This window comes from Gadus chalcogrammus, chromosome 12 (genome assembly GCF_026213295.1).
Source record: "Gadus chalcogrammus isolate NIFS_2021 chromosome 12, NIFS_Gcha_1.0, whole genome shotgun sequence".
Lineage (NCBI taxonomy): Eukaryota > Metazoa > Chordata > Actinopteri > Gadiformes > Gadidae > Gadus > Gadus chalcogrammus.
The window spans coordinates 7,430,930-7,449,512 of NC_079423.1; the positions used below are offsets into that span (position 1 = coordinate 7,430,930).

The 18,583-nt window shown below is 44.0% G+C and overlaps 12 non-coding genes across 12 annotated transcripts; all 12 read left to right on the top strand.

Moving 5' to 3' along the window:
* The first annotated feature begins 10,936 nt into the window (after positions 1 to 10,936).
* Positions 10,937 to 11,055, top strand: LOC130395579 (5S ribosomal RNA). Its single transcript, XR_008898622.1, has one exon. It is a non-coding gene; the product is annotated as a 5S ribosomal RNA (ribosomal RNA).
* Positions 11,056 to 11,574: 519 nt separating this feature from the next.
* Positions 11,575 to 11,693, top strand: LOC130401225 (5S ribosomal RNA). The gene has a single exon (XR_008903690.1). It is a non-coding gene; the product is annotated as a 5S ribosomal RNA (ribosomal RNA).
* A 529-nt stretch (positions 11,694 to 12,222) lies between these two features.
* On the top strand, positions 12,223 to 12,341 carry LOC130400297 (5S ribosomal RNA). The gene has a single exon (XR_008902770.1). It is a non-coding gene; the product is annotated as a 5S ribosomal RNA (ribosomal RNA).
* A 529-nt stretch (positions 12,342 to 12,870) lies between these two features.
* On the top strand, positions 12,871 to 12,989 carry LOC130401226 (5S ribosomal RNA). The gene has a single exon (XR_008903691.1). It is a non-coding gene; the product is annotated as a 5S ribosomal RNA (ribosomal RNA).
* Positions 12,990 to 13,518: 529 nt separating this feature from the next.
* Positions 13,519 to 13,637, top strand: LOC130396706 (5S ribosomal RNA). The gene has a single exon (XR_008899329.1). It is a non-coding gene; the product is annotated as a 5S ribosomal RNA (ribosomal RNA).
* A 529-nt stretch (positions 13,638 to 14,166) lies between these two features.
* On the top strand, positions 14,167 to 14,285 carry LOC130401227 (5S ribosomal RNA). Its single transcript, XR_008903692.1, has one exon. It is a non-coding gene; the product is annotated as a 5S ribosomal RNA (ribosomal RNA).
* A 529-nt stretch (positions 14,286 to 14,814) lies between these two features.
* On the top strand, positions 14,815 to 14,933 carry LOC130400298 (5S ribosomal RNA). Its single transcript, XR_008902772.1, has one exon. It is a non-coding gene; the product is annotated as a 5S ribosomal RNA (ribosomal RNA).
* A 529-nt stretch (positions 14,934 to 15,462) lies between these two features.
* LOC130401228 (5S ribosomal RNA) lies at positions 15,463 to 15,581 on the top strand. The gene has a single exon (XR_008903693.1). It is a non-coding gene; the product is annotated as a 5S ribosomal RNA (ribosomal RNA).
* Positions 15,582 to 16,110: 529 nt separating this feature from the next.
* On the top strand, positions 16,111 to 16,229 carry LOC130399898 (5S ribosomal RNA). The gene has a single exon (XR_008902391.1). It is a non-coding gene; the product is annotated as a 5S ribosomal RNA (ribosomal RNA).
* A 529-nt stretch (positions 16,230 to 16,758) lies between these two features.
* Positions 16,759 to 16,877, top strand: LOC130394478 (5S ribosomal RNA). Its single transcript, XR_008897632.1, has one exon. It is a non-coding gene; the product is annotated as a 5S ribosomal RNA (ribosomal RNA).
* Positions 16,878 to 17,406: 529 nt separating this feature from the next.
* LOC130401230 (5S ribosomal RNA) lies at positions 17,407 to 17,525 on the top strand. Its single transcript, XR_008903695.1, has one exon. It is a non-coding gene; the product is annotated as a 5S ribosomal RNA (ribosomal RNA).
* A 529-nt stretch (positions 17,526 to 18,054) lies between these two features.
* On the top strand, positions 18,055 to 18,173 carry LOC130394479 (5S ribosomal RNA). Its single transcript, XR_008897633.1, has one exon. It is a non-coding gene; the product is annotated as a 5S ribosomal RNA (ribosomal RNA).
* Positions 18,174 to 18,583: the final 410 nt, after the last annotated feature.

Here is an 18,583-nt window from a genome sequence, read left to right on the forward strand (position 1 = left end):
TGGAGGCAGTTTCGCCGATTGCAAGGAGGAAGTGGCCTGGGATGACCATATGTGAGGGTACACGGTTTGTTAAGGTGAAGTTTAACAAGGAAGTACGGTCCTTGCCTTGGTCCACACGTTTTGACACTGAAAAGGGTGCTGAATATTTCCGTGTCATCCATGACAGACAATTAAAGGTGTGTAGATTGTGCATCCAGCCTGGACATATAGTGAGGGACTGTCCTGACTTCCTCTGTCGGAAGTGCGGGAAGCAGGGGCACTATGCAAGGGAGTGTGTGGCTGTGATTAAATGCAGAGAGTGTGGTAATAGAAAGGAAAATTGTGTGTGTAAGGAGGAGCAGGTGGGAGGGGGTGCCCTCTCAGTTGACCCAGACTCAAGGGCTGTATCGTTGGAGAGTGAGGGAAGTGGAGGGGAAGAGAGTGCGGAAGAGGAGATGGAGCACGGGGAGCTGTCTGACGGGGAGACAGTCTTGGACAGTCAGCTACAGGTTGAGCTGAAGGACCCGGGTGTGGGGGGCACGGGGTTGCCCGGGGGGCAAAGCTCTCAAGTAGAGCTTTCCTCTCTACCGGCATCTGGGCACCCTACACCAGCGGAGGGCATAGCCAAGGTGCCGCGGGGGTCTGGACAGTTGGGGAACGAGGCGGGACATGGCACGGGGGCTAGCCTGGAAGTTGATTTGGTTGTGTCAATGGCCCCGGCATCAGGGGGAGATGGGGGCACAGGGATGGGGGGGGGCAGGAGCTCTCAAGCGGGGCTCCTCTCTTTACAGGCGCCCGGGTGGCCTACAGTAGAGGAAGATGCAGCCTGGGGGTCTTGTGCTGTGACTATTGAGGATACAGCCGACCCGTCTCATTGGCGTGGTATGGCGCCTATAATTCCCCCCCCCACACTGGCTGATGGAAGGGAGAGGGAGAATAAGTCTGGGAATGAGGCGTTGGGTGTTTGTAGGGAGAGGGCGCCCAGGGTCAGACGCAGGAGAGGGGTTGATTCCGATGAGGAACAGAGGAACTTGAAAAAGAAAGGGGTACGTAAAAAAAAAAATGATTTTAACAGTAATACCCACTCTGTGTCTTTTGATTTCAATGGTCACACTCACATCAATTAACATCAACGGTCTTAACAATATGGCGAAGTTTGATGAGGTGTTAATCCATTTTAAATCCGATATTTTAGTGCTGCAGGAAACAAACTGGACACAGGCTAAAATGCCAGAAATCAAGGAGAAATGGAGGGGACTGTTATTCGTCAACTGTGGGACGGCAAGATCGTGTGGTGTGGCAATACTTGTAAAGGAGGATGTGGTTGGGAATGTGAAGGAGGTTCTGAATGATGGGAAGGGGAGGGTGATTGGAATCGATTTTGATGTTAATAATGTAACGTATAGACTAATTAATGTATACGCACCTAACAGAGAAGTGGAAAAAAGGCTATTTTTTATCTCTCTTGGTTTGCTCTGCACTAGGAATTGTGTTCTCGTGGGAGATTTTAATGTGTTTTGTAGCAAGCTGGATGTTTATAGGAGAGATAGTTTTAGACAGGATTCGGCCCGGAAGGCTTTGTTCAAAATGATTGAGGATGGGGGTTTGGTCGATGTGTGGAGGGTTAGAAATGCTGCCAAGAGGGAATTTTCTAGGAGGCAGATAGTGAACGGAGTGCTAAAGCAAAGTAGGATCGATTTATGTTTAGCACGACAGGACATCGCTGATACTTTGAGCAGTGTACAGTATAAATTCACTGGTTATAGTGATCATGCAGCAATAATCTTTCAGATGGGTGACAGAAGTAGAGGGACAGGGGGGGGAGTTTGGTGTTTGAATACAAGTGTGTTGGAAGAGAGCGAGTATATTGAGATGGTGAGAGGGTGTGTTAAGGAGCAAATGAATTGTGTGGGGTATGATGCAGACGTGTGTGAGTGGTGGGAATGTGTGAAGATAAAGGTGAAAATGTTGAGCATCAATTATTGTAAAAAGCGGAGTCAAGTAAAGAGGAGGACGGAATGTGTATTGAGAGAGCGAATGGCTGAGGAATTGAGGAGGTTAGATGACGATGTGAATAGGGACTTAGCTGACTACATAGGCATTAAAGGGGAATTAGAATCTTATGAAAGGGAGAGGTGTAAAGGGGCAATAGTTAGGAATCGGGCGCAGTATGCGGTAGATGGGGAGAAATGTACGTCTTTCTTTTTGGGGCTGGAAAAACGGAAACAGGGTAGAACATACATAGCTCAGATAGAGGATGAGAGAGGGGAAGTGGTACATGATTTTGTGGGGGTGTTGGAGAGAGTGCAGGGGTTTTACAGTGATTTATTTAGCAAAGGCTATGTAGATAAGGATAGTGTGGACAAGGTATTAGGAACGGTTGAGCATGTGTTATCGGATAGTGATAGGGAAGTATGTGAGTGTGAGTTAGGAGAATCGGAGGTGATGGCGGCCGTCAGCAGCCTGTCCAATAACAAAAGTCCTGGCTCTGATGGATTGCCGGCAGAGTTTTACAAGTGCTTGAGTGAGTTGTTATGTCCGATTTTATTAAAGGTATATAGGGAAATGGAAAGGTTAGGGATGGTTAGCAAGTCGATGTCGACGGGGTTAATAGCGGTACTCTACAAGAATAAGGGTAGTAAATTGCAGTTAGGGAACTACAGAGGGTTAAGTCTGTTGAACACTGACTATAAGGTACTGGCCAAAACTTTAGCTAATCGGATTAAGTCGGTAGTAGGGACCATAGTTTCATCAACCCAAACTTACAGTATTCCAGGGAGAGATATAGCGGACACGATAGGGTTAGTTAGGGATGTAGTGAGGCATATGAAAGAAGAGGGAGGTGTAGTATTGAGTGTAGATTTTAACAAAGCTTTTGATAGGGTAGAACATGAGTTTATGTTTAGGGCGCTAGAGAGATTTGGTTTTGGGGATAGGTTAGTGAAGTGGATTCGATTATTGTATAGTAATGCAAAGAGTAGGGTCAAGTGTAACGGGGTATTGACGGATAGTTTTAGATTAGAGAGGTCAGTTAGGCAGGGTTGTCCGTTATCTGCATTATTGTACAGTATAACGGCTGAACCATTAGCCACCATGCTAAAAAAGGATCAGCACATACAAGGCATCAACATCCCGGGAGGAGGTAGGAGTTTAATCCATCAATACGCAGATGACACAAGCATTACAGTTAGGAATTTGGCCAGTGTGAAAAGGGTAATTGAGTTATTGGGAATATATGGGAGTGCATCGGGGGCAAAGATTAACCTGGAAAAGTCAGAGATCCTTTGTGTAGGGGCAGTGGATATGAGCGAGTGTGACATTCCGCTGACTGTTTCTAAGGGGATGATAAAGGTATTAGGTGTGAATGTGGGTGTGGATGAAAATGAGGCAAGGGATGTCACGTGGACAGGGGTTCTGAATAAAGTGAAGCAGAATTTGAATTTATGGAAGATGAGGAAGTTGAGACTGAGGGGTAAGGTGATTGTGGTGAATTGCTTGATGATGTCACGGGTGAATCATGTGCTGAGCACCCTGGATCTACCATTGAGGGTAGTAAAGGAGTTGAATGGGGCTGTTAACAATTTTTTGTGGGATGGGAAACCGGCCAAAATTGCGCATAAGGTCTTGACGAATGGGTATGAGGATGGAGGACTGAAATTGATAGATGTGGAGGTGAAGAAAAGGGCGTTACGAGTGAAAACAATTAAGAAATATTTATTTGGAAAGGAGGAGTATTGTTGGATGGGTTTTTTTGAGGACTATTTGCACAGGTATGGTGGTTGTGGTGTGAATGGTCTTTTTATGATGTTTAATAAGCCGAGGAGTCAAGGGATGTCGTATTTCTATCGAGAGGTTTTTGAGGCATGGGGGAAATATTTGGAGTACGTGAAGTATGAGTGTGTGGACAGAGCCGAGGTTCTGAATCAGCCAATCTTTCAGAACCCAAAAATACTTCACAATAACAGAATACTGGTCAGTAAACATTTTGAGAAAGCCGGTATTAAACAGGTCAAGCATTTAATGTTGGAGGGGGGTAACGTTTTTAAGGCGGAACAGGTGATCATAAGGGATGTAAGGAGGTTTAATAGAGATGTGAGGGGGGCTGTGGTTGTTGGGATGTATAGGAGAGTAAAGGGAAGTATTGGTACAGGGTGGATGACACTACTGTTAGGACAGGGAGGGATAGGCGAGGAGAACACGATGGTCGAGTTGGGGGTGGAGAGGGGAGGTAAGAGAGTTAAGTTTGAGGATGTTAGTACAAAAAGTGTGTATATGGATTTGATGGGCGGTGGGATGAAGAGGCCAGCGTCAGAGAAGGTGTGGGGAAAGGCTTTTGAGGGGTTTGACGTGAAGAAAATGTGGGGCAACTTGAATGTGAAGTATAACTCTATTGAATGTGAGCACAATGATTTTAAGATCAGGCACAATAGGGTTTTCACGAATGTTGTTTTGCACCAAATTGATAGTACTGTGGGTAGAGTGTGCAATGTTTGTAAAGAGGTGGATGAGACCTTTGATCATTATTTCATTGAATGTTCAATGTTGTTTGTTTTTTTTGAGAAGGTTAAGGATTTGCTGAGTGTACACTGTGGGATCAAGGTTGGGAAGGATGTTGAATGGAAGAAACTGTTGTTGTTTGGTGTGGTTGGAAAGGTGAAAGATGTGAATGTAAATTTGGTGAATTTCATGTTGAGCACAGTCCGTCATGCAATTGTATGCAGGAGGAACGTTGCGCAATATGAGGAGAGGGTGATACCGGTATGGGAGTGGTTTGTGGCAACTTTTAAAAAGAATGTGAGGTTGGTCCACACGCTTAGGAGGGAGGATTTTCACAAGTATTTTGTTAGGAAGGCAAGGCAAGGCAAGGCAACTTTATTTATATAGCACTTTTCATACACAAGGCAGACTCAAAGTGCTTCACATATAAACATTGTTATACATTAAAAAAGAAAAGAAAACATATGCAAAGAAATGAGTAAAATAGAAAGTTAAAAAGGCTTTTTAGTAAGTAAAATTGAAAGTGAGTTAAAAAGGCATTTTAGTAAAATAAAGCTAAAGTATTTAAGATTTAGCAGAAAGCTAAAGCAAACATAAAAGTCTTCAATCTTGTTTTGAAGGTGCTCAGAGTTGGGGCAAGTCTTAAATCCTCAGGGAGTTTATTCCAGCTATTTGTTGCATAGTAACTAAATCCTGCTTTCCCATGTTTCGTGTTTACTCGGGGGATAATTAACAGATTGGTCTCAGAAGATCTTAGTGTTCTAGAAGGCTTATGTAGTGGAAGCATATCAGTTAAATATTTTGGGCCTAAACCATGTAGGGATTTATAGGTTAGCAACATGATTTTAAAATCAATTCTCTGACCTACAGGAAGCCAATGTAACGATTTAAGAATTGGTGTAATATGTTCAAATTTTTTGGTCTTTGTTAATACTCTAGCAGCAGCATTCTGAACAAGCTGAAGCTTCCTTAGAGTTTGTTTTGGGAGACCTGTAAGGAGACCATTGCAGTAATCAAGCTTACTAGTGATAAAGGCATGTACAAGTTTTTGTAAGTCTTCTGTGGACATGAGCCCTCTAAGTCTTGCTACATTTTTAAGGTGATAATATGCAGATTTTGTAACTGATTTGATGTGACTTTCGAAATGTAAATCAGAATCCATGATAACCCCTAGGTTTCTGGCTTTGATTGAGGTTTTCAGGGACAGAGAGTGAAGGTGTTGGGTTACTTTAAGCCTTTCCGTTTTAGCACCAAATACAATTATCTCTGTTTTATCCTCATTTAGCTGAAGGAAATTTCGGCACATCCAGTCTTTCACTTGCTCAATGCACTGGCACAGCAGATCTATGGGCCGATAGTCATTTGGTGATAGCGATACATAGATTTGCGTGTCATCAGCATAGCAATGATGGTCAATATTGTTATTATGCATGATTTGCCCTAGTGGGAGCATGTAGATGTTGAATAAAGAGGGCCCTAAGATCGAACCTTGTGGGACTCCACACATCACGTTGGTTGATTCTGATACAAAGTCGCCGATGGAAACAAAGTAGTTCCTATTTTGTAGGTAGGATCTGAACCAATTTAAGACTGTGCCTGAAAGCCCCACCCAGTTTTCTAACCTGTCCAAGAGTATTGTATGGTCTACAGTGTCGAATGCAGCACTGAGGTCTAGTAGCATTAGTATTGAGGTTTTGCCAGAGTCTGTGTTAAGACGGATGTCGTTTACAACTTTAATGAGGGCGGTCTCAGTGCTGTGCAGGGGTCGAAATCCTGATTGGAAGGTGTCATAACAACCAGTTGATGCCAGGAAGTGATTAAGTTGCTGGAGGACAACTTTCTCAATGATTTTACTTATGAAGGGCAGATTTGATATTGGTCTGTAGTTGTTAATAATAGAGGTATCTAGGCTCCGCTTTTTTAAAAGGGGTTTAATAACTGCAGTTTTCAGGGCTTTTGGGAAGTTGCCTGACTGGAGAGAGTTGTTAACTATCTGCAATATGTCTATTGCTAGGCAGTCAAAAACATTCTTAAAGAGGTTGGTAGGTAAAGAATCAAGGCAACAGGTGGATGGCTTTAGTTGTGTAACAGTTTCCACAAGAGTTTTAGAGTCAATAACATTAAAGCATGCCATCCCTGCCACGTTACTTTTGCCTGAACAGGTTGGTAGTCCAACATTTTTGTTTGAAGTGGAGATATTGATGGCGCGTCTGATGCCTTCAATTTTATCAGTATAAAAAGCTGCAAACTCATTGCATTTCTGCGTGGAATGGAGATCAGGTGGAATTTGTGTTGGGGGGTTGGTCAGTCTGTCAACAGTTGCAAATAGGGTTTTTGCATTATTATTATTGGATTTAATGATATTGGAGAAAAATGTTTCTCTAGCACTTTTTAAGTCAGAATTGTAGGCACGGAGGCTCTCTTTGTAGATATCATGGTGAATTTGAAGTTTTGTTTTACGCCAGATGCGTTCAACCTTCCTGCATTCTTTTTTCTGTGCTGTTACAGAGGCAGCTTTTCTCCAGGGTGCCTTTTGCTTTCCAGAAAACGTTTTAACCTTATAAGGTGCAATGACATCCATGATTTTCAAAATTTTAAAATTAAAGTTTTCTACAAGATCATCAGCAGAACATGGGTTGAGAGGCGGTAGTAAGGAGATGGCCTTTCTAAAAAGTACATACGATTCTTCATTGATATACCGTTTTTTGACAGTATTTGATTTTGTCTGTATGTCGGGAATAAACGATATATTAAAGAAAACACAAAAGTGGTCAGACAAGGAAGGATCAGTCACAGAGAGATCAGAAACATTGAGGCCCTTTGTGATAACCAGGTCTAGAGTGTGGCCCTTACAATGAGTAGTCTCTTTCACATGTTGGGACAGTTCAAATGTGTCCAAAATGGTAAAAAGTTTTTTTGCACAATTGTCATTCAAATCATCAGTATGAAAATTGAAGTCACCAGTTATAACTAGACAGTCAAAGTCTGTGGAGATGCTAGACAATAATTCTGTGAATTCATCGAAAAAATTTGCAGAGTATGTGGGTGGCCTGTAAATAATTAATAGGAGAACTCTGGGGGAGCATTTCAATACAGCACAAAGGTATTCGAATGATGGAAAATCACCAAATAACATCTGTTTCCCCTGAAAATCATTTTTAAATATAACAGCAACCCCTCCACCTCTTTTTCCAGATCTACATGCATCAAAAAAGTTATAGTTGGGAGGAGCTGTCTCTATCAGAACGGTTGCACTGTTATTTTGTTCCAGCCATGTTTCAGTTAAAAACATAAAATCCAGTTTAGAGGTGGTAATAAAATCATTAACTAAAAATGATTTGTTATTAAGAGACCTAACATTAAGTAGACCCATCTTGATGGTGTTGTTGATAGGCTTTAAGGTTGTTTTTGGTTTGGAGGAAATATGTAAGAGATTTGTGAGGTTAGCAGTGTGTCTACGTTTCCCTTTGTTTACTCTCTTAGTGGTTATAGCAGGAATGCAAAAGTTGCCATGTTTTGACATAGGCAACCTTGGGTTCAGCAGATTATGCGAAACGTCCTTTATACTTTGTCTACGGCTGAACCCTTTTTTGTCTCAGTAATACTCAGGACTACTATCAGTATAGGGGGCGGGGGGCTGGGGCGCCCTCCGCTTTGGTGTTATCAGCCTGTGGGAATGACCTGGCGATGCTATCATTGACACAGATGCAAGTTTGATGCCTACATATTCCTGTTTCTTAAATTCAGCTGGAAAATCGCAAAGGGAGGAGACAGTGGAGCTGGAGTTGTTGTGGCTATGGGAGAGATGAGGAGGGGGGTGGCCGTTCCTCGCCAAGCCAGCATCAGCGATGGGGGAGGGCACGGTGTCCATGGTGTCGGGCAGGCTGTTGTCTCTCTTCAAGGTCTTTGGTCTGTAATGCAGAGGAGGGGGGTGGCCGTTCCTCGTCAAGCCAGCATCAGCGATTGGGGAAGGCACAGTGTTGATGGCGTCGGGCGGGCTGTTGTCTCTCTTCAAGGTCTGTGGGCTGTCTGCTATCTGTGTGTCAGATAGTGGCAGAGTAGATGTGTGGGGGAGGCTGTAGTCTCGCTTCTTCTCAACCTGTGCTCTGATTGCGGCCTGTGCGTCAGACCATGGCAAGATTGTGGCCTGTGCGTAAAGCGAGAAGAGAAGATTGTCCCTCAACAGTTTTGAGCCTAACCTGTTTGGGTGTAGGCCATCTGCTCTGAAAAGATATTTGCGCCCCCAGAATAAGTTGAAATTGTCAATAAAGCCCCTTCCTCTTTCATTGCAGACTCTGGAAAGCCATGTATTCAGTGCAAGTAGACGACTGAATCTGTTTATTCCCCTGTCAACTGATGGTATGGGTCCACTGATGAATGAGTTGATGTGTATTTTGTCCAGTGTATCCAATAGATCAGTGTAATCCCTCTTCAGAAGTTCTGACTGTTCTCTTTGAACATCATTAAATCCTGCATGCACAATAATCTGTGAGATTTTGGGGTTCTCCAATATGACTTTGGCTAGTTTATGGTTGATATCACTAACCATTCCATATGGGAAGATGCATGTTTTGATCTTCTTACCGGTTATATCCTTGATGGTTGAGTCTCCTATAATCAGAGTGTCTGGTTCATCTGCTTCCTCTGAGATGGGCCCTTGTTGGACGGTGGCAGACACATGCGCAGCCCGCCTCCGTGGCGACTGGTTGTTCCATGTCTGTCCGTACCGTCTGTCCGGACACATTTCAGGGGTCAGGGGTGCACAGGTGGCCGAAGCATGCGCAGCTCGCCTCCATGGCGACTGGTTCATCTTCCGTCTCTGTCCGCACTGTCCGTCCGGACGCATCTCGGGGCTCAGGGGTGCATGGGTGGCAGGCTCGTTCGTGGACTCTTGAAGTGGCAGGAACCGGTTCTTCAGTGGCAGGGTTAATTTCAGTGACGGGCTAATCCGGCTGATAACTTTAGCTTTGGGTAGTTTAGCATTTGGCGTTGAGTGATCTTGTTGATTCACTTTGGTATGTTGTTTTGGCTTAGCGCCGACTCTGTGCCAGTGAAACGCAGCTGGAACTGTCTCTCTCTTGTCCAGCTTCGGGAAGGATACAGTGTAGCTTTGATCATCTTGCTGTATCTGAGTGAGCTCAGCAAACTCACCCATCGGCACTGTATCCTGTAGGGGTCCTTTGCATTTTTCTAATGCTGCTAGTCTCGTTTCAATTAAAGCCACCCTCTGTTGCATTTTGGTGCAGTCTGTGCATTTCCCAGTCTCCGTGCCTGAGATATCCGAGTACAGAGGCATGTTGGCGATAGGAAAGTCCAAGGCTTTTTCTGCGGTCTGATCCGGGAGTAAAAAGTGCCAAAATGTATTGTTGAATCGAGCGATGGAGGATGACGAAAACAAACTATATACTGTTAGGTATTATGATCATGAAATAAAATAAGATAAAGTAGATCTAAATGATGAATTAAGTAGTTTTTTCCAATGCCTAGCGGAGCTTCGGGAAACATGACCTCTCTCTGCTGCTCTCTCTGCTTAAAAGGAACAGCACTTTAGTCATGTTAACGGAATCAGGGACGTTAGGATTTAGTGTGTAGTGTGGGCATTGTTTTTCCTGCTTGTTAAGACCTGGCGGACCACTCCGAGGCAAATATTTGTTGTGTATGATTAGGGTTAACCTCTCTATGTGATTGTTGCGTACATTTGTGATTATCAACTATCTGTATGTCTTCTGTATGTCATACTGTGTTTGGTTATGACCGTAAAAGATTGTAAATTACTGTAAATACGGAATTTTAATTGTAAACTATATTTTTTGATAATAAAAAAAAAAGAAAAAAAAAAAAAAAACACGCCCGATCTCGTCTGATCTCGGAAGCTAAGCAGGGTCGGGCCTGGTTAGTACTTGGATTGGAGACCGCCTGGGAATACCAGGTGCTGTAAGCTTTTTCTTTTTCAACTCGAGCTCATTGACTCCGTGGCGTACCGTGACCTGATGTTTACTGCCAACCGCTTTGGAGGATTTAAGCAACATACAAAAACTGACAACGTCTCTCAAAACTATTTTTGTGAAACATGAGGACAGTATAGTGATACTGCCAGCAGGGAGCACCAGAGAGCTGAACCGACAGTTGTACATTTCTTAAACTTTCACCAACACAAACACGCACGCTCACTTCAGATCATGGGAGGACGTCAAAAAATCACCACCCATTCTCTGACACTTTAACCGTTAACCTTGGTTCAAACATTTAACATCACACGCACACGCAGTGTATTTCAGATAATTAATGAATTCAGATGTCACAATGATCGTTTACATGGATAAGGAGTCCTACTGAATCAATTACTGCCGTTTATATCTAACTAATGATTGTTTTTGTAGAAGTGTAACGTCGAGCCTCAGCAGATTTCTCACTCCTTATGTGCTACTGTATAAAACCTGGTTTTGCGCCTACACTAATTGCTTACGGCCATACTACCCTGAACACGCCCAATCTCGTTTGATCTCGGAAGCTAAGCAGGGTCGGGCCTGGTTAGTACTTGGATTGGAGACCGCCTGGGAATACCAGGTGCTGTAAGCTTTTTCTTTTTCAACTCGAGCTCATTGACTCCGTGGCGTACCGTGACCTGATGTTTACTGCCAACCGCTTTGGAGGATTTAAGCAACATACAAAAACTGACAACGTCTCTCAAAACTATTTTTGTGAAACATGAGGACAGTATAGTGATACTGCCAGCAGGGAGCACCAGAGAGCTGAACCGACAGTTGTACATTTCTTAAACTTTCACCAACACAAACACGCACGCTCACTTCAGATCATGGGAGGACGTCAAAAAATCACCACCCATTCTCTGACACTTTAACCGTTAACCTTGGTTCAAACATTTAACATCACACGCACACGCAGTGTATTTCAGATAATTAATGAATTCAGATGTCACAATGATCGTTTACATGGATAAGGAGTCCTACTGAATCAATTACTGCCGTTTATATCTAACTAATGATTGTTTTTGTAAGAGTGTAACGTCGAGCCTCAGCAGCTTTCTCACTCCTTATGTGCTACTGTATAAAACCTGGTTTTGCGCCTGCACTAATTGCTTACGGCCATACCACCCTGAACACGCCCGATCTCGTCTGATCTCGGAAGCTAAGCAGGGTCGGGGCTGGTTAGTACTTGGATGGGAGACCGCCTGGGAATACCAGGTGCTGTAAGCTTTTTCTTTTTCAACTCGAGCTCATTGCCTCCGTGGCCTACCGTGGCGTACCGTGACCTGATGTTTACTGCCAACCACTTTGGAGGATTTAAGCAACATACAAAAACTGACAACGTCTCTCAAAACTATTTTTGTGAAACATGAGGACAGTATAGTGATACTGCCAGCAGGGAGCACCAGAGAGCTGAACCGACAGTTGTACATTTCTTAAACTTTCACCAACACAAACACGCACGCTCACTTCAGATCATGGGAGGACGTCAAAAAATCACCACCCATTCTCTGACACTTTAACCGTTAACCTTGGTTCAAACATTTAACATCACACGCACACGCAGTGGATTTCAGATAATTAATGAATTCAGATGTCACAATGATCGTTTACATGGATAAGGAGTCCTACTGAATCAATTACTGCCGTTTATATCTAACTAATGATTGTTTTTGTAAAAGTGTAACGTCGAGCCTCAGCAGCTTTCTCACTCCTTATGTGCTACTGTATAAAACCTGGTTTTGCGCTCGCACTAATTGCTCACGGCCATACCACCCTGAACACGCCCGATCTCGTCTGATCTCGGAAGCTAAGCAGGGTCGGGCCTGGTTAGTACTTGGATGGGAGACCGCCTGGGAATACCAGGTGCTGTAAGCTTTTTCTTTTTCAACTCGAGCTCATTGCCTCCGTGGCCTACCGTGGCGTACCGTGACCTGATGTTTACTGCCAACCGCTTTGGAGGATTTAAGCAACATACAAAAACTGACAACGTCTCTCAAAACTATTTTTGTGAAACATGAGGACAGTATAGTGATACTGCCAGCAGGGAGCACCAGAGGGCTGAACCGACAGTTGTACATTTCTTAAACTTTCACCAACACAAACACGCACGCTCACTTCAGATCATGGGAGGACGTCAAAAAATCACCACCCATTCTCTGACACTTTAACCGTTAACCTTGGTTCAAACATTTAACATCACACGCACACGCAGTGTATTTCAGATAATTAATGAATTCAGATGTCACAATGATCGTTTACATGGATAAGGAGTCCTACTGAATCAATTACTGCCGTTTATATCTAACTAATGATTGTTTTTGTAAGAGTGTAACGTCGAGCCTCAGCAGCTTTCTCACTCCTTATGTGCTACTGTATAAAACCTGGTTTTGCGCCTGCACTAATTGCTTACGGCCATACCACCCTGAACACGCCCGATCTCGTCTGATCTCGGAAGCTAAGCAGGGTCGGGGCTGGTTAGTACTTGGATGGGAGACCGCCTGGGAATACCAGGTGCTGTAAGCTTTTTCTTTTTCAACTCGAGCTCATTGCCTCCGTGGCCTACCGTGGCGTACCGTGACCTGATGTTTACTGCCAACCACTTTGGAGGATTTAAGCAACATACAAAAACTGACAACGTCTCTCAAAACTATTTTTGTGAAACATGAGGACAGTATAGTGATACTGCCAGCAGGGAGCACCAGAGAGCTGAACCGACAGTTGTACATTTCTTAAACTTTCACCAACACAAACACGCACGCTCACTTCAGATCATGGGAGGACGTCAAAAAATCACCACCCATTCTCTGACACTTTAACCGTTAACCTTGGTTCAAACATTTAACATCACACGCACACGCAGTGTATTTCAGATAATTAATGAATTCAGATGTCACAATGATCGTTTACATGGATAAGGAGTCCTACTGAATCAATTACTGCCGTTTATATCTAACTAATGATTGTTTTTGTAAGAGTGGAACGTCGAGCCTCAGCAGCTTTCTCACTCCTTATGTGCTACTGTATAAAACCTGGTTTTGCGCCTGCACTAATTGCTTACGGCCATACCACCCTGAACACGCCCGATCTCGTCTGATCTCGGAAGCTAAGCAGGGTCGGGCCTGGTTAGTACTTGGATGGGAGACCGCCTGGGAATACCAGGTGCTGTAAGCTTTTTCTTTTTCAACTCGAGCTCATTGCCTCCGTGGCCTACCGTGGCGTACCGTGACCTGATGTTTACTGCCAACCGCTTTGGAGGATTTAAGCAACATACAAAAACTGACAACGTCTCTCAAAACTATTTTTGTGAAACATGAGGACAGTATAGTGATACTGCCAGCAGGGAGCACCAGAGAGCTGAACCGACAGTTGTACATTTCTTAAACTTTCACCAACACAAACACGCACGCTCACTTCAGATCATGGGAGGACGTCAAAAAATCACCACCCATTCTCTGACACTTTAACCGTTAACCTTGGTTCAAACATTTAACATCACACGCACACGCAGTGTATTTCAGATAATTAATGAATTCAGATGTCACAATGATCGTTTACATGGATAAGGAGTCCTACTGAATCAATTACTGCCGTTTATATCTAACTAATGATTGTTTTTGTAAGAGTGTAACGTCGAGCCTCAGCAGCTTTCTCACTCCTTATGTGCTACTGTATAAAACCTGGTTTTGCGCCTGCACTAATTGCTTACGGCCATACCACCCTGAACACGCCCGATCTCGTCTGATCTCGGAAGCTAAGCAGGGTCGGGGCTGGTTAGTACTTGGATGGGAGACCGCCTGGGAATACCAGGTGCTGTAAGCTTTTTCTTTTTCAACTCGAGCTCATTGCCTCCGTGGCCTACCGTGGCGTACCGTGACCTGATGTTTACTGCCAACCACTTTGGAGGATTTAAGCAACATACAAAAACTGACAACGTCTCTCAAAACTATTTTTGTGAAACATGAGGACAGTATAGTGATACTGCCAGCAGGGAGCACCAGAGAGCTGAACCGACAGTTGTACATTTCTTAAACTTTCACCAACACAAACACGCACGCTCACTTCAGATCATGGGAGGACGTCAAAAAATCACCACCCATTCTCTGACACTTTAACCGTTAACCTTGGTTCAAACATTTAACATCACACGCACACGCAGTGGATTTCAGATAATTAATGAATTCAGATGTCACAATGATCGTTTACATGGATAAGGAGTCCTACTGAATCAATTACTGCCGTTTATATCTAACTAATGATTGTTTTTGTAAAAGTGTAACGTCGAGCCTCAGCAGCTTTCTCACTCCTTATGTGCTACTGTATAAAACCTGGTTTTGCGCTCGCACTAATTGCTCACGGCCATACCACCCTGAACACGCCCGATCTCGTCTGATCTCGGAAGCTAAGCAGGGTCGGGCCTGGTTAGTACTTGGATGGGAGACCGCCTGGGAATACCAGGTGCTGTAAGCTTTTTCTTTTTCAACTCGAGCTCATTGCCTCCGTGGCCTACCGTGGCGTACCGTGACCTGATGTTTACTGCCAACCGCTTTGGAGGATTTAAGCAACATACAAAAACTGACAACGTCTCTCAAAACTATTTTTGTGAAACATGAGGACAGTATAGTGATACTGCCAGCAGGGAGCACCAGAGGGCTGAACCGACAGTTGTACATTTCTTAAACTTTCACCAACACAAACACGCACGCTCACTTCAGATCATGGGAGGACGTCAAAAAATCACCACCCATTCTCTGACACTTTAACCGTTAACCTTGGTTCAAACATTTAACATCACACGCACACGCAGTGGATTTCAGATAATTAATGAATTCAGATGTCACAATGATCGTTTACATGGATAAGGAGTCCTACTGAATCAATTACTGCCGTTTATATCTAACTAATGATTGTTTTTGTAAGAGTGTAACGTCGAGCCTCAGCAGCTTTCTCACTCCTTATGTGCTACTGTATAAAACCTGGTTTTGCGCCTGCACTAATTGCTTACGGCCATACCACCCTGAACACGCCCGATCTCGTCTGATCTCGGAAGCTAAGCAGGGTCGGGGCTGGTTAGTACTTGGATGGGAGACCGCCTGGGAATACCAGGTGCTGTAAGCTTTTTCTTTTTCAACTCGAGCTCATTGCCTCCGTGGCCTACCGTGGCGTACCGTGACCTGATGTTTACTGCCAACCACTTTGGAGGATTTAAGCAACATACAAAAACTGACAACGTCTCTCAAAACTATTTTTGTGAAACATGAGGACAGTATAGTGATACTGCCAGCAGGGAGCACCAGAGAGCTGAACCGACAGTTGTACATTTCTTAAACTTTCACCAACACAAACACGCACGCTCACTTCAGATCATGGGAGGACGTCAAAAAATCACCACCCATTCTCTGACACTTTAACCGTTAACCTTGGTTCAAACATTTAACATCACACGCACACGCAGTGGATTTCAGATAATTAATGAATTCAGATGTCACAATGATCGTTTACATGGATAAGGAGTCCTACTGAATCAATTACTGCCGTTTATATCTAACTAATGATTGTTTTTGTAAAAGTGTAACGTCGAGCCTCAGCAGCTTTCTCACTCCTTATGTGCTACTGTATAAAACCTGGTTTTGCGCTCGCACTAATTGCTCACGGCCATACCACCCTGAACACGCCCGATCTCGTCTGATCTCGGAAGTTAAGCAGGGTCGGGCCTGGTTAGTACTTGGATGGGAGACCGCCTGGGAATACCAGGTGCTGTAAGCTTTTTCTTTTTCAACTCGAGCTCATTGCCTCCGTGGCCTACCGTGGCGTACCGTGACCTGATGTTTACTGCCAACCGCTTTGGAGGATTTAAGCAACATACAAAAACTGACAACGTCTCTCAAAACTATTTTTGTGAAACATGAGGACAGTATAGTGATACTGCCAGCAGGGAGCACCAGAGGGCTGAACCGACAGTTGTACATTTCTTAAACTTTCACCAACACAAACACGCACGCTCACTTCAGATCATGGGAGGACGTCAAAAAATCACCACCCATTCTCTGACACTTTAACCGTTAACCTTGGTTCAAACATTTAACATCACACGCACACGCAGTGTATTTCAGATAATTAATGAATTCAGATGTCACAATGATCGTTTACATGGATAAGGAGTCCTACTGAATCAATTACTGCCGTTTATATCTAACTAATGATTGTTTTTGTAAGAGTGTAACGTCGAGCCTCAGCAGCTTTCTCACTCCTTATGTGCTACTGTATAAAACCTGGTTTTGCGCCTGCCCTAATTGCTTACGGCCATACCATCCTGAACACGCCCGATCTCGTCTGATCTCGGAAGCTAAGCAGGGTCGGGCCTGGTTAGTACTTGGATGGGAGACCGCCTGGGAATACCAGGTGTTGAAAGCTTTTTCTTTTTCAACTCGAGCTCATTGCCTCCGTGGCCTACCGTGGCGTACCGTGACCTGATGTTTACTGCCAACCGCTTTGGAGGATTTAAGCAACATACAAAAACTGACAACGTCTCTCAAAACTATTTTTGTGAAACATGAGGACAGTATAGTGATACTGCCAGCAGGGAGCACCAGAGAGCTGAACCGACAGTTGTACATTTCTTAAACTTTCACCAACACAAACACGCACGCTCACTTCAGATCATGGGAGGACGTCAAAAAATCACCACCCATTCTCTGACACTTTAACCGTTAACCTTGGTTCAAACATTTAACATCACACGCACACGCAGTGTATTTCAGATAATTAATGAATTCAGATGTCACAATGATCGTTTACATGGATAAGGAGTCCTACTGAATCAATTACTGCCGTTTATATCTAACTAATGATTGTTTTTGTAAGAGTGTAACGTCGAGCCTCAGCAGCTTTCTCACTCCTTATGTGCTACTGTATAAAACCTGGTTTTGCGCCTGCACTAATTGCTTACGGCCATACCACCCTGAACACGCCCGATCTCGTCTGATCTCGGAAGCTAAGCAGGGTCGGGGCTGGTTAGTACTTGGATGGGAGACCGCCTGGGAATACCAGGTGCTGTAAGCTTTTTCTTTTTCAACTCGAGCTCATTGCCTCCGTGGCCTACCGTGGCGTACCGTGACCTGATGTTTACTGCCAACCGCTTTGGAGGATTTAAGCAACATACAAAAACTGACAACGTCTCTCAAAACTATTTTTGTGAAACATGAGGACAGTATAGTGATACTGCCAGCAGGGAGCACCAGAGGGCTGAACCGACAGTTGTACATTTCTTAAACTTTCACCAACACAAACACGCACGCTCACTTCAGATCATGGGAGGACGTCAAAAAATCACCACCCATTCTCTGACACTTTAACCGTTAACCTTGGTTCAAACATTTAACATCACACGCACACGCAGTGTATTTCAGATAATTAATGAATTCAGATGTCACAATGATCGTTTACATGGATAAGGAGTCCTACTGAATCAATTACTGCCGTTTATATCTAACTAATGATTGTTTTTGTAAGAGTGTAACGTCGAGCCTCAGCAGCTTTCTCACTCCTTATGTGCTACTGTATAAAACCTGGTTTTGCGCCTGCCCTAATTGCTTACGGCCATACCATCCTGAACACGCCCGATCTCGTCTGATCTCGGAAGCTAAGCAGGGTCGGGCCTGGTTAGTACTTGGATGGGAGACCGCCTGGGAATACCAGGTGTTGAAAGCTTTTTCTTTTTCAACTCGAGCTCATTGCCTCCGTGGCCTACCGTGGCGTACCGTGACCTGATGTTTACTGCCAACCGCTTTGGAGGATTTAAGCAACATACAAAAACTGACAACGTCTCTCAAAACTATTTTTGTGAAACATGAGGACAGTATAGTGATACTGCCAGCAGGGAGCACCAGAGAGCTGAACCGACAGTTGTACATTTCTTAAACTTTCACCAACACAAACACGCACGCTCACTTCAGATCATGGGAGGACGTCAAAAAATCACCACCCATTCTCTGACACTTTAACCGTTAACCTTGGTTCAAACATTTAACATCACACGCACACGCAGTGTATTTCAGATAATTAATGAATTCAGATGTCACAATGATCGTTTACATGGATAAGGAGTCCTACTGAATCAA